Consider the following 15,809-nt stretch of genomic DNA (forward strand, 5'->3'; position numbering starts at 1 on the left):
CGATTAGGGCTCAGTCTTTGGGTGAGTCTGTCTCCTGTCTGAATTTTATCACTTTTTTTGTGTGTGTGGGACTGACATTTGAATTCAGGGCTTAAAGCTTACCAAGCAGGTGCTTTACCACTTGAGCTACACCTTCAGTACATTTTTGCTCTGATTAATTTGGAGATAGAATCTCATGAACTCCTGTTTGAGGCCTTGTCTGGGCTCACCAGTGTCCATCAGTTTTCCCCATCCCAATCTTGGGGCGGGTAGCATGGGAGCAGGGGTTAGGATGGCTGGAAGGGAGTAGAATTGTGTATTTCCCTTCTTCCATGTGGAAAGCTAGAAGGAGCTGGAAATGGGGGGTATTCCCTTTCTCTGACATGGAAAACTAATGCTGACTGTATTTGGGTATTACCCTTTCTTTGATTAACTTAAACTCCTGGAACATGACATTGGATCTTAGTCTCATCTTTCAACTCTCTAAAGTTGGTAAAATTTTATTATCTCGGAATTAATCCCAACACCTTCTTCCTCTGACTTTTCTGTGAACTATCTCTGATTTAAAAAAATGAATTATCATTTTTAAAAAAGTATCATTATGTGCTTTCCACCTAGCTTCTAACACAGAAAGCTACTTTCACTGATAATTTTTCTAAATCTTTATAAATATTTAGGTCTTTCATAAAATATAAACCTTAGGTGGAAGTGAATATACATTGATGATAAATAATTTCAATTATTTCACTTGGAAAATGAAAGATGACAAGAAAGGCACTAGTCAGTATCTAGGAAGTACAAAAATAGCTGATCAAAAAAGATTATGATAATGATGATAACCGTGTTTACATTTGAAGAAGTTAAAAATGTGCCATGTCAGTGTGGCAAATTGATATGTTGGATATTTTTCAAGTTGAATTTACCTGAAAAGTGTTATTTAAGGAAGGGCTAATTGCCCTGTATTTTCCTACATGAAGGAAGTCATAAAGATCCTTTTGGAAGGGTGTCTTCTCCATGTCAAGGTGAAGAAACAATCACAAAGGCTGGAAAATGGGTCTGTAATGAACCTGAATAAATAAATCCTTACCTTCCAGTAGGTTTTATATCATTTCCATTTTTTCTTTGTAATAGTCCTAGAATTTATTCTGGCCCAAAGGTTTGTTTGTTTTCCCATTTCTTCATAAATTTGTTGATTTTTTTGTGTAAAAGCATAAAGACATTTTGCAAAGGTCTATTTACATGTAAATTTCAATAATTTACATGCATTTTCTTTTCAATCTCTCTTGTATTAACTCACTTCATAGATCCAATCAAAGAACCCACAAAAGCACTAAGTGTAGGAGAAGGGATCTGGATCTTCAAGAACTCTTAATACACAGAAGGGAAGTTAACAGTATTGACTCAAGTCAGACAGCCATGGTTTCCTGTGTGGATTTGGAAATCAATCACCTTGGAGATCATAGGCAAGATATCCAACTTCTTGGTCCTTTTCCTCATTAGTAAAATGGGGTAACAGTGTTATTTACTACATAGAATAATTTGAACATTAAATGAGTTAACATTTGTATTTACATCTGGGTGTTGTGATATTAAGTGTTTTGTGTTTGTTTAGAAACACTCCTCTGTTCCTAGAATTAGGAGAAAATTGCTCATATGATTAACATATCAGCTGCATTTAATTTTGTGTAAGACTCAGGCTTATAATTTATTATTTTAAAGAAAACTTTATTATTTTTAAAGAAAGAAAAATAGAATGTTATCCTGGAATTGGAATTAATTATTTACTCTGAGTAACATAGTGTCAACAAATAAGAAAAGCAAAGAAGCTTTGAGTTTACTTACGCTTATTTAGTTTTTGTCTGTAAATCTTTGGTTCACTTCTGTATTTGGGAATGCAGGTCTGACTTTTAAGTTGTTGAAAGTGTTATCTGCAATCAATCAGATTTGTGATTCATGTTTTGTGTAATGTGTATAATGTACCAAAGCATCAAAATTACTGACTTTATAAAACATCAGGAAATAATGTACAATTGTAAGGAAAAACTAAACAATCGCTAACAAACATGAGGTAAGAATTTGGTAGAGTTGTTATTCAATGCAATCCATGTCATAATGGAGCATAAGAAATAGATATAAAGCAAATTTGTGTTAAAATCTTGGGGAACAGCACACACAGGTAACATTAGAGTTCTGCTACTACACTACTCGCAGACATGTTGAACTTGTCTAATATAGAACAACGTGTGTGGCAGTCCTTTACTCTGGGAAAACAGCTTTCATGCAGAAATAGTTCAATGTATCTACCTAACAGTGTCTTGTAGCAGCATTTTTGTAAAACATTCTATTCTTTATAATTTTATCATTTGTCAGATTTTATTTAGATTTGGTGTTATAATTATTTACAAGTTGAGAATTCAAATATGAATTTTTCTGGTTTCAACTTTGTTATAGGTGATGTTTAAGTTTAGTGCTACTCCTGAAGATATGTACACAACAGTGATTTAATTCTGTTTTGAGAGTTATCCTTGACCAAGGCTGAAAGGAGCATCTGTTTTTGGCTGTTTGATGTGTAATCACATTCTTTATTTCTGCACACTGAGTTGATCTCACAAGCATGGTCACAAATAGCACCAAATGTGCTACATTATTTATGAATAACCTCCAGTGGTTCTATAGGGCATTTGCTCGGTTCTTGCTAGAACTTTATTAAATAACAACTGAGTGGTGTCTTACTGCCAGTCAGACCATGTGGGGTCAGTTCTGCATCATTGTATTTTGGTATGCACATAAGAGGCTATCTTTCAGTAGCTTACTGGTTTTATATTATAATTTCATAGTTAGTGGGATTTATAACTGGAACTCTTTCAAGAAGCTGAATGAAGCATTTGAGGGACATTCAGATTTCAGAGCTCTATATAGATCTAAAGAACCACTTTATACAAAGCATTGATCATCCTCTAAAATGATCATTGTCCTTTTTGATTTAGTTTTCTAGTTTGTTGATTAGTGCATCACTGAATTCTCTCCTGATAAATTTTGTCTCTGTGTTGATTGCCTTAGAGAAATATGATACTCGTTCTCCTTTTATTGTCCTTTTTAAAGTCTATAGTTAGGGGTAGGGCTCTGGTGGTAGCTCACTTGCCTAGCAAGTTGAGAGGCCTCGGGTTCAATCCCTAGTATTACAAAAATAAAAAAAAACGATAAACACAGTCCATTATTAGTCTGCAGTGTTTTGTTAACTTTTTAAGGAATAAGTTTTCTTTTTTTTGTATTTCAATTATCATGCTATCGTACAATTATCTGTTAGTGCCTAGCTTCCTCTTTACACTATAAGTTCCTTGGAAGCAGTATTCATATCATTTTAACTTAGATATTATAAAAGCAGCATCAAGCACAACATTTGGCAAAATCCAATGTTTCACAGTCAATAAAGAGTAGTAAATTCATGCATGAATAGGTATTTGTTGGAAGTGTCAGGGAGTAGGAAGGGTGTAGAAGTTGTAGGATACATATGCCATTTGAGAGTTAGATGTTTATGTTCGAAACATTGTGTTTAATAAAGAATATACAGACCAAAATAGTTGTAGTGAAATATGATTGAGTTCTGTAAAAAAGACATAAATGTGTTCAAGAGAGGTTGTAACAGCTGAATCCAAAATGGTGAAAAATGAAAGCAGGTTTAAAGATCAGAATGCATAAGTAAAAGGTGAGCATTTGGAATAAATGCAGCAGTTCTGAGAAACGTGGTTTGGGACATGACCTGGTTGGATGTGTAAGAACCTGATTGCCTTTTACATCATGCTGAGGGGTTGAACTTTAAACTGGAGGGCATGTGAAAGTTCTTTAGAAGAATGAAGCATTTGGGGTTTTTAGTGCTTTTTTTTGTGGCAGCAGAGGAGGTTATCTAGAATAAAGAGAACCTGGTGTAAAAGATGAAAATATGAAAGGCTAGATAGTAGTTCAGATAAAATGTACTCAGAGTAAAGTGATAGCCATGGCAGAGGAAGTGAAGGAAGTGTCAATCTGTTCAAAACCTTCTAGTGTTTTTCTTCTCATTTAGAGTATAAATTCAAGTTCTTTAAAAGTCGGTTAGGTCCTGTGTGATCCATGATCCATACCATACCCTTCCTCCTCTAACTTCATTCAGGACTCTTCTCTCCCTTGCTTCCCTGAGTCCACAGGTGTCTTCCTGAGCATATCAAACGTGAAGCCATGGCAGGGTAGCTCCAGCCTGTGCATTCACCATTCTTTCTGCTCAAGGCTGTTCTGCAGATACCTGCTTATTTTACTCCCTAAGTTCCTTCACTTTCTCTGTCTCAACATCCCTTACTCAGTGACAATATCCATGGTCCCAGTTTATTTAGTGTCTGACTTTCAATAGATACATCTCCCTTTATTACTTTATATTCTTTACCACACTTGAAACTTTCTGATATGCTGCAAATTGTTTATATCATATCTTCCTCTAGAATACATGCTCCAAGAGGGTAGGAGCTTCATGCTATAGCCACAAAGTCTAGAATGGTGCCTACCATGTGATATTTTGTTAATGAATGAAAAAACAAGTATGCTTTCTAGCACTTATTCATTCGAAGAGTATAGAACATCTATGGCCAATAAGGAAGTGAGGCGCAGGTCTATTACTCTGTTTTGTAGCTATTATATTTTGATTTACTTGATTTTATTCATTCATTTGATGGAATAGAATCCATATTAACACAAATCATTCAGTAAGAGCCTTTGTTTAAGATTGATAATTTAGAAAATATAAGAGAAATGTATACTTTTTTGAAGTGTTTTACACAATGTTAACCATTTTCTGTAATACTTGGTAAATGTTTGTTGAATTAGAAATATGTTGAAGTAAAGTAGGACAGTGCTCATTTTCATAAAATTGGTTTCTTACACTGGTTTTGGTTCTCTGTGCAATATGAAGACTGTTAGGTCACAATTCTGTCTGTGATTATGTGGGTTTTCTCATTCTTTCCTTTGAATTATGGTTCAGATGTAATCTCTGATGCATTTTTCAATTACACTAAAATTCTAAGCATTTTGGCAGCTTTCCTTTTAAAACACAAAATAGTTGAGAAAGAATCATTAGCTGTATGAAATTTTTGTAAAAAAAAGTCTGATGAGAGCTAATGTCTTGGCAAATTGAGAAGTCTGAGTAGACAGGAAGCATAGGTTTTCAATTAATCTTCTGTTAATGGTTGTTGCTTCTTAAGAATTTAAGCCATATTTAGTTTTAATGTCAGCCTTATTCTTGGATATGTAATCAAAAAACCTCTCCCAAAACCCACTATGCTATTCAAGGAAGCTTGACTATCACATGTGAATAGAAGCTTAAGTGTCCAGGGAATATTTTATGAAAATAATGTGGAATTGTATTACACTGTTGCTTTTACAGTGGCACATGCTAGACCGCTTAGCTAAATGTACTTTTTTTCTTTTCCATTACATTTTTTTCCTAATAGACTTGACTTACAGAGTTATGACTTTAAGACTTCTGAAACAAATTTTTTGGAACTTGTTTTTGGAACAGTTACAAGTGAGATCTCTAGCAACATTCCTTAAATTTTATAGTGCTGATATGTACATTGTCTGGAAGTCTGCTATTCAAATCTTCCATTATTGCTTCCAAATACTATGATAAAATATATTCTGTACTATTTTAAGTATGTGAACTGCTTAAATTTGTACTTTCTTATTTCAGCATTTTTCAGGAAACATAAGTGATAGTATTCTTAATTTAAAATGCTGAAATAAATAATCATTTAATGGTAAAAAAATGATTTGCCTGTAGATCCACTCATTGAATGTTTATGAAGAACCCACTGTGTGCAGACCTAGTCCAGCCACCGTGGAGACCACAGAGAACAAACCAACTGCTTGCATGAGTTTTATATTGCAGTGGATTTAATTGAAGAAAATAGATTGCTTAAGGAGAGAAGCCCAAGCTTTTCTAAACTCTGCCTTTTGTCTTCTATATAAAAACGGAACTTGCCTGGCAAATGACTCATGGAATAATGAATCCTCAAACGTGTGTGTGTGTGTGTGTGTGTGTATTTGTAACAGAAGTCACCAGTTACAATTTCAGGGCCTCTAACTATACTGTCTTTCTCCGACTTCAGCAGGAAACAGAACTCAGTGGGTTGCAGAGGTGCAAGCAGTTAGGCTGAAAAACCTAGTGATTAGCATTGCCTCTCCTGGAGCTAGAGGAGCAAGGGACAGACACCGTGATACAGGGCTGTATTTGCCAGCCTTGTACTACTGTGAGTAGCTAACTTATAAAGAGAAAAGGGTTATTGGGCTCAATTTTAGAAGTTCCCCATCCAGTAGTGGCCCACTTGTTTGGCTTCTGGTTAGAACAGTAGATGGCGTCACACTCTGGCAGAGATGCACATAGGAGAAAATAGTCACATTTTAAGAGAGAAGGGGACTGACTAAGGTCCCATAATCCCCTCTGAGGCATGTTCCTGTGATGTAGCAGTATGCACTAAGCCCAATTCCTAAAAGTTCTACTCCTTACCAATCGTACCAGCTCAAGGAACAAGCTGTTAATATACGGGTCTTTGTGGACATTTCAATATCCAAAACACAACATTCTATCCCTAAAATGTCACTGAAAATTTGACTAAAAGCTGCCAATTATATCCATGCTGCAGACTGAATGCTTTCTTGTTTTCAAATTTCCTCTGCCAAATAAATTAGAAAATCACCTTTTGTTCATCCTACCACAAAGTCTTAAGGCATGAACATAATTCATCCAATTTCTTTAGCAAGGTGTAAGGAGCGTGACCTTTACTACATCTTCAAATGGAATCATCCTTTCCCTCTGAAGTCTCACAGTCTGGTCTTTACTGTCCACATTTCTATTGGAGTTTTGGTTATTTGGGGTTCAGACAGCATCATCTGAAATGCTCCATGTTACAGAATTCTAGGCTTTCTTTTTTAAAAAAATTAGTTCTTTTTAAAATTTATTTACTTTTTATTGTTGTGCTGGGTGGGGGTACATTGTGGCATTTACAAAAGATCTTACAGTGTATCAAGTATGTCATACTTGAATTTCGATGCCCTTTCAAACTCTTCCATCCAACTCTAATTAACCAATTGACTTCCTCATATTGTTAGGTATAGTTATAGTAATGACCCTACTCTTTGATACTAAATTTCTGCATTAGACAATGCTGGGTAATTAAAACAAAATTCCCCAAGGCAGCTAATTTGTAAGATAAGAGGTTTGATGTAGCTCACAGTTTTGGAAGTTCAAAGTCTGAGATAAGGTGACTGCTGATTTGTCATTCAAGAGAGCAGCAGATGGCACTACCTCTAGGTAGAAGCATGTGTGGGAGGTGCAAGAGATCACAACTTAAGCTGGGGCAGATAGAGAAAGAGTGCCCAGGATTCCAAAATTCCCTTCTAGAACATGCATTCAAAGGTCTGAGTATCACCGAAGTCCTGCTTTTCAAAGGTTCCATTACTTCCCAATAGCTCCATCCTGGGCACCAGGCTTTCAACATTAGGGGCTTTGGATAACATTGAACATCTAAACTATGACAAGCAGTCAGTGAGAGCTGGGGACCTAAAGAAGTGCTTTCCAACTGTGGCATTAGTGGTAAGGGTGCCAGACCTCAGGGATAAGGCAAGAACTACTCCATGTTTTTCTCTTCCCACCTTCCAAACTCCTATTGGTAACTTCTATTGTATGTGCTATGAATCACTCTGCTACAGTCTAATGATGCAATTTATAGGAGTAAAAAAGAGGTATAAACAGCAGAATCTGGAGAGTTAACAGAGAATGCCAAATTTCCCTACATTCAAAGAAAAACTAGACATTTTCCCTAAGTCATCTCATTTATGTCATGCACTTCTGGATAATTCTTCTGATTTTCTAAGATGAAATTATTTATTTCTCCTAATTTGTTCCTCCTTCATAACTGGAACTGAGGAAATAATAAAGAAATTGATTTCTTATACAATATTTTTGTGTATAATAATTTCAATGAGCAAGCTAAAGGGATTTGAGAGTAGTAACTGCACCTTCTACCTCCTCCTTCCTTTTACTCCTATCCATATTGCCAGCATGACATTTTGCCCCTAAGTATTTATTTGTTGAACAAATGGAGAGATAGATGAGTGGTAAGCAGTCATGGACAGAGATTCTGAAAGTAATCTGCTTTTAAATGCCTTAAGCAAGTTAGAATTTAAAATTATTGGAAAAATATAATTATTTTCTTCTTTATAATGTATCTGTGCTTCTACATAATAAAAGGGAGGGTATTTTGTTCAGTAGAAAATATAGTTTTCCCAAAACGAGCATGATGTCCCATGCTCCCTAAAATTGGAAACATATGGTAGGTTTTCTCCGTCATGATAAAATATAATTTTTTCCCAAATATATCCATTTTAGTTGAGAATTATGGCTTCCATTTGCGCATGCTCCCATTTCTTGTTGCTCAATAAATGTTATATGCCAGTATACAGACTGGCTGTGTACTACCATCCAAGGAAGTTTTTCAAACTAGACACTGGTGAACTATTTTTATCTTTAAAATAAAAAGAGTAAAAGGTGTTTTAATTGCAAACATATATGTACATACATTAATATAGGTGCAGTAATTTTATAAATTCTCCTGGACATACTTCATAAAATAGCCAATTTAATTTAATGAAATTTCAGTGCACAAAAGGAAGTATACTGTTCATTGTGATTTATTGGAAGAATGTAGCCAAGAAAAAATAAGGAAATAATTTAAAATATCATTTTACTTGGAATTAGAATAACAAATGTAAGGGTTAATGGTTATTTCTTTTTTATTTTTTGACAAATTTTGTAAGAGACCTAAGAATAGCCAGGAAAAAATGATGCAGAAAATTGATACCTAAAAAAATTGATCCTCTGTCATCTGAATGAATACTTTCTTTGCTTGAAAGAGTAAATGTGACAGTTCAATTCTTGAACTCTTATGAAATGATGAAAACAGTCTATCACTTCTTTTTTTATTTCAAAAACAATAATTACTTTAACAAGATCTAAAATTAGCTACCACATCATGTCAAAGGCTATGAAATATAACATAAATGTCAAATTTTACTGTTAATTTTGTGTGCCAGGCAGTCAAAGTCATGCCTACTGCAAAGGCTGCATTTGACCTTTTGGCTGACATTAGTTATATGAACTTATCTCTTGAGTCCAAGTGTTGAAGTAAAAGTTAAAAATATCGTGGCACTCCTAATGCTTACTCTCTCATGTATATTTTTCTTCAAGATGGCTTAAAGAAAACAAGACTGAAAATGATTTCCATTTTGTTTTTTAATCTTTTAGTTTGAAATACTGTTTGCAATTATATTCTTTTAGACAAAAGGTATTTGTAGTGAGTGTCAGTTTAATTTATTTTGAAAGGGGGATCAAACTGCAATGACATTTTAAATGTTAATTGCTTAAAGAAACTTTGAAATGGAGAATCCTTTTATAATCTAAGAATACACTCAGTATATTTTTCAGATCTATAACTTAAATTTTTACAAAAGATTTTTCTTAAATCAAGAAGGAAATGAGTGTTGTTTAGTGATGATTTATATTAACACAGTAAAATGAACTGAAAAATACAAACAAATGCCATTCTTATATACATATGTGTATATACAAGTATACAAATAATCAAATAATGCAAGTGTGGGAATACTTTTTTCTGCCTTTTTATCCTTTTCATCATTTACATGAAATAAATTATCATAACTTTAGTAATATAAAATTAATGATACAACCAAGAATTGTCCTAGCTCCTCACTAGCATAATGAAGACATATTTAATTTTCTGGTTGTTTTGAGGGCAGTACTGAGGTTTGAACTCAGGGCCTCACACTTGCTAGGCAGGCACTCTACCACTTGGACCATTCCACCAGCCTCAAAATATTTTTTAAAAGTATCATACAAATAGTTACTTAAACTCTATATCAATTCTAGCATAACAATTTGATGAAGTTATTTAAAACTTCTGGTAAATGTAGTTAAAAATTCATTTCTTCTGTTTTTATTTATAGAGTCAAATACTTTCTCACTATTCTTACTTTTTATGTTCAATGGACTGAGGGATTCAAGTGATACCATCAGGTATAAAACTCAATTACTCTGAGTTCTAATTATTTGTTAAAATACATAAACCATTATATCTGCTGTATCTATCTGTACAGACCCTGAAAATAGTAAGTTATCACTTTTTTTTTTATAAATAAGCAGAAATCTGCTTTTCTTTGCTTGTTTGTTTTTTTCAGTGCCCTTTGGTATGTTATAAAGATACTTGGTTTGCTGTGGTGGCCACACTTGTAATTCCATGAGCAGAGCTGGGAAGATTGCAGTTCAAAGCTAACCTGGACAAAAATTTAGTGAGACCTCATCTCAACAAACAGGTTGAGATGGTGGTCACCCTGTGATCTCAGCTACATGGGAGGCATAAATTGGAGGATCATGGTCTAAGGCTTGCCCCAGACAAAAAGTGAGACTCTACTTGTAAAACAACTAATGCAAAAAGAGCCTGCATCATGGTTTAAGTGCCTGCCTATCAAGTCTTGAGTTTAAACCCAGTGTCTCCAAGACAAATAAACAAATACATACTTACATGCATACATAATATGTGTAATATTGTAATATAATAACCAATCTGTATTGGTTTTCTAAGGCCATTAATTGCATTAAGTCCATATTAATGCAGACTGGACAGTTTAAATAACAGAAACTTTCTTACAGCTCTGCAGGCTCAAAGTCCAAGACCAAGGTGTTGTCAGAGTTCTTCTGAGGCCTAGTAGCTTGACTTGCAAATGGTTTTCTTCTTTCTCAGTTTTCATCTGGTCTGTGCCTGTCTGTGTCCTAATCTCTTTTTAACAGACATCAGTCAGATTGCAACAAGTCCCAGTCACTACAATGACTTTATTTAACCTGAGATATCTCTTGAACGGCCTTGTCTCCGAACAGTCACAACCTGAGCTGTGGCATTAGGGTTTTAGCAAGTGAACTTTGGGGAGAAAATTCACCCCACAGAACTCCGTCTAGACAGGATCATCTAGTCCTTCATTAGCAGTGAAAAAATGGGTGTAAAGTTGCTATAGAAGGAGATACAGGCTGTCGGATTAGAGAGAAGTTTTCTACTGATTGTTGGAAATTGATTTGTCTTCAGTGAATAATCTAACAGTCTGCAGGTAGAGAAAGCCACAAAATGAAGTTTATTTCTTAAACAAAAATTGAACTTATTCTACTTTGCACTCTTAAGTGGTCTTCGCCCAAATCTTTTCCTCTTATGTTTTTCTTTGCTCTTCTTTTTACTCTTCTTCTCCCTTCCCCATACCCCTTTCATCTTCCTTTCCTTCCCTTTTCTTTCCTCTTTCCTTTCATTTCCTTTTCTCTCCTCTTCTCTTTTCTTTCCTTTTATTTATTCTCTTCCTCCTCCTTGTTCTTTTTTTTTATTTTTCTTATCTGAGTAAATATATTTTTAGTCCTCTCTTTCTTTACTTCCATGATTCCACACGTCACCTCTCTACTCTGTGTAATCTCTCTTGCTCCACTCCTGTTACCACTGGTATGGTTTCAATTCTCAAGTCTTTATTGAATGGATTCCTGACTGATTTTCCCCTGTTTCTATAGTGGCTTCATCCAAGTCATCCTCCTCTTTGCTCTCAAAGTGATTTTATTAAAATAGAACACTTATCAACTTATTCCATTGTTTAAAGCCCTCGAATGGCACTCCATAACTTTCAGGATTCAATTCGTACACAAGACTTTCCTTAAATCGGTTCCTTACTCCTTGCCTAGTTTAACTTTTTTATAAAAGATAACTTCCACTTCCCAACTCCCTCCTCATTGTTAGCATACGTAGGTCTTCCCTTTCAGTTATGCAACCTATGTGTACTTTTTTGAATTTGTTGTATAGTGTTGTGCTTCAGAAATTTACTATGCTTTTCTGTCTTAATCCTGTTTCCCTATTGTTCTTAATCTGTGTTCCATAGATTAAAATCTATGTTCCATCCACATGCCATATCATTTGATTAGATGAGTTGAATATGACAGCTCACCAAAGCCTGCATTTCTGTTGCTGATTCTCTAGACTCAACTGCTGTGCCATATAATTTAGAGGATGCTCAGACTAGGAACTGGCTTCAAAGTGCCATTGGCTTCACATAAGAAAAGAAGTGGAATCTAAAAACCCAGATTCTTAATACTGACACACATTAGCCCAGTTTTGTGTACCACACACTTTTAATAGATATGATTCTTTACATGCAGAAAATCTCAATTGGTTTTTACTTGTGTATTTTATAGAACATTATGTAATCCCCTTCATAGCACAGAAAGTAGAAATAGCTAGACCTTACAGGGACTATTACATATACATGTGTTTGTAAATCAAAATAAAAACCCAAGAAACAAAAAGTAAAAGAGAAAAGTTTTAACACATGTGCGTTATCTTTTTGTTTGGAGAGAAATATACATTAATATTCACACACTCTTGTCATTGATAGACAATGTAGTGAGGGTCTTTTGTGATGCGTGTGATTTCCATCTGTCTACACAAAGTCTATTAAGCTTTCTTCCATTCACTTTGCTCTCCTCCTATAGATGCATACAGTCTACAGAAAAATACTATAGTGTGGACCGATTAAAACCCAGCTGTAGGTCAGGGGAATTTCATCAACTCTAATCTTGGCTGTGTATGTTGTTAGGGAGTAAGGATGCCTTCCTCATGTCTTGTGTGCTACAGATGCCAATTTTTGGTAATTTCATCTTTTTCCAGATGTGGAAATTTTTATAACACTGTCAAATCTAAATATTTGCAGCTTATTCTACCTGTCATGATACTGTTGTTTATTTATAGACAGTCTCACAGCATGGCATATGTTAATACAAAATACCATAAAATAGTTTCTGGAAAAGAGTACTGTTTTTTTTTAACTGAATTTTCCAATTTCTTTCCAGTAATATATTTTATAGCTAACTATTAAACACCTGAAATAAGAATTTATAGTGGAAAAGTTGGCAGTACTCCATTTAGTGAATTCAAATACCTTGTAAAAAATGGTAAGTAGAGAAACAATATTGCTCTCAAAAATGTAGAATTTTAAAAATGAAATCTACATATAAAGCAGGCAACTTATTTTTGTGTGTGTTACTCGGGTTTGAACTCAGGGCTTCACCCTTGTGAGGTAGGTGTTCTGCTTAAGCCATGCCCTGAGCCCTTTTTTGCTATGATTATTTTAGAGATAGGGTCTTGCTTTTTGCCCAGGCCAAACCTTCTATTTTATGCTCCCCTTTGTGGCTTGGTTGACAGGCATGGGCATCATGCCCAGTGTTTTTCCTGTTAAAATAGAGTCTCACAAACTTTGTTGCTCAGTCTACCCAATTTCAGTCTTCTGTGTTGCTTGGAAAGATGGTATGTGCCACAGCTGAGCTGTTGATTGAAATGGGGCTCTGCAGCCTTCCTGCCTGTGCTGTCCTCAAACTGTTTACCTTCTGATTTTAGCTTCCCAAGTAGCTAGGATTACAATGTGTGAGCCACTGTCATCCACCTGGCAACTTTTTGGTGTTTCAGCAGTGCCTTCACTAGGTTCATGATAATTCCTGTACAATTAAGTATGGAATTCTAGAATTGTACTTCTGTAGAATTTCTAATTGAACCATCAGTGATACCCTTACTCAATCATACACTGATTGTACTCAGCGATGTCCATTTTTACTTCAGCAGTAGCATGAAGAACTGTGTATACAAGTTTCTCTTTGATTTTTTTGTGGTTATTTCTTATTATTTCTTAGCAAATTCAGGTGTGGCTACTCAGTGGTTTAAGTCGGTTAGTTGGTGTTTGAGAAACACTATTTTTCTAAACTAAGAACTTGTCTTCATTTATTTGTGCCTGCTTAGATTCACTGTTACAATTGGAAATAATACTCACCTATATATTTACAAAAATGTTAAAAAATTTTAAAAAACAGTTAGATAAATTGACCAGATAAGGTCAATTGTCTATATTGTGCCATGTCATACGAAAGCACAATTTTAGGTTGGAAGTATGGATAATAAATAGTATGACCACTATACATCATGCACTTCTTTGGTAGGTGTTTACTGTGTTTGCTGTATTTCATATTTCACTGGAAACTAAAATAGGTGTTTCTTTATTTGGGTATAACCTGAGCGTACTTCCATATATATTTACTTTTAAAGAACTTTTTGAGCGAGTGAATAAGTTAGTTAATAAGTGAGAGAACCTAATAGTCCACATGTAGCTGAGCAGGAAGAGAAGCCTAAGTAAGGTACAGTTGTCAACCGTGAGGGTCTGTAAGATGTGCTGCAATACATGGGAGAGCCTCTTGGGATACTTGAAGACTCAAAATAGTAAAGGCAATCACTGACCAATCATTTGCAAATCATTAACCTAAGCAACAGGAGATACCAGTGGCATGGCCGCGAGGAATAGAGACTTACAAATGAGCAACAGACAACATGAACTACAAACAGAAGCAACACCAGGCCCAGGGACAGGAGAAAACAGAACCTGATTTCCAGAGCTGTCATTTGAAATGATCAGCTTTGGGCTGTAGTAGAAGCTCACATGGTGGAACACCTGCTGAGTAAGCATGACACCCTGAGTTCAAGCCTCAGTACAGCCTAAATAAATGAATAAATAAATAAATAACTTTACAAAAACAAAACTTTACAAAAGCAAACCAAAAATTTTAGATTTACGTAACAGGCAACAGAATAGGAGATTATATCACCTGCAAGGGAAAACAAACGCACAGTAGAAATTTTCCAGGACAATGCACAAATACTGAGCTTTCGCAACAATGGAGAGGGTGGCTTCAACTATGATATATCATAAGAACTTTTATAAATGTTACAATGTACCTCCAGTACAACAATAATGAAAGAGTTAAAAAAACAAACATATTAAATGAGAAATTATGAATATACTTGGATATTAGCTCATTTTAAGTACATAGTTTGTTAATAATAATAATGGGATTATAACATAAGCAAAATATATGAATAAAAATTTCTTGAAAGAAATACAAATAACTAAAAGTTATGTAAAATATCTCATGACTAACCATAGAGTAATGCAAATCAAAAGAATGATATCATAGCATTCCAGTTAGAATGGCTATTATCAAAAACACAAAAGATAGGAAGTGCTTGTAAGGATGTAAAGAAAAGGAAACCGTTCTATGCTTGGTTGAAACATAAATTAATACAGCCATTATGTGAAAAAGTATGGAGGTGCCTCAAAAAATTAAAAATAGAACTACCAGCCATTCTACTACTAGGTATATATCCAAAGAACACGAAATTTATATGCTCAGCGGAGATTATAATAATATTTATGTTTTTATACCCCTAATACTATGTTTAATATTTTATTCATATTACTTTCTCAGGAAACATTTGTTAATGAATAGTTGGGTGTTGGGGTAGACTATGCTATAAATTCCTTCTTAGTCTTCAGTTTTGGAGATTTTTGTAATTTAGTGCCTATAGCTTCATCGGGTCCTAAAAAAAAACTGTAATTGAAAAGATGCATGTAAAGCTGAATTGATTTTTAAATTATTTAAAATGCAATCTGGAGTTACAAATAGGATTTATATGCTGAAACTTGAAGGGACTTGAATCTCCAAGTTAGACAGTTGTCGGAGCCTACATCTTCTGGACCAGGCTATATTTCTAAAATTTATATGGGTAGGATCCAGAGAGTTACATCAAACTAGTTTTGTATTGAAATCGACCCATGTGGAAATAGATTGCTCATAGTTTCCAAAAGTTCCTGAAATTAAGACTATTCCGATA

At 34.7% G+C, this 15,809-nt stretch overlaps 1 protein-coding gene across 2 annotated transcripts in view; it reads left to right on the plus strand.

The window, feature by feature from the left end:
* Col11a1 (collagen type XI alpha 1 chain) overlaps positions 1 to 15,809 on the plus strand; it is a 197,516-nt gene that overhangs the window by 37,285 nt on the left and 144,422 nt on the right. The gene's annotated exons all lie outside the window — the stretch shown is intronic.

The sequence above is a fragment of the Castor canadensis genome, chromosome 12, assembly GCF_047511655.1.
Source record: "Castor canadensis chromosome 12, mCasCan1.hap1v2, whole genome shotgun sequence".
Classification (NCBI taxonomy): Eukaryota; Metazoa; Chordata; class Mammalia; order Rodentia; family Castoridae; genus Castor; species Castor canadensis.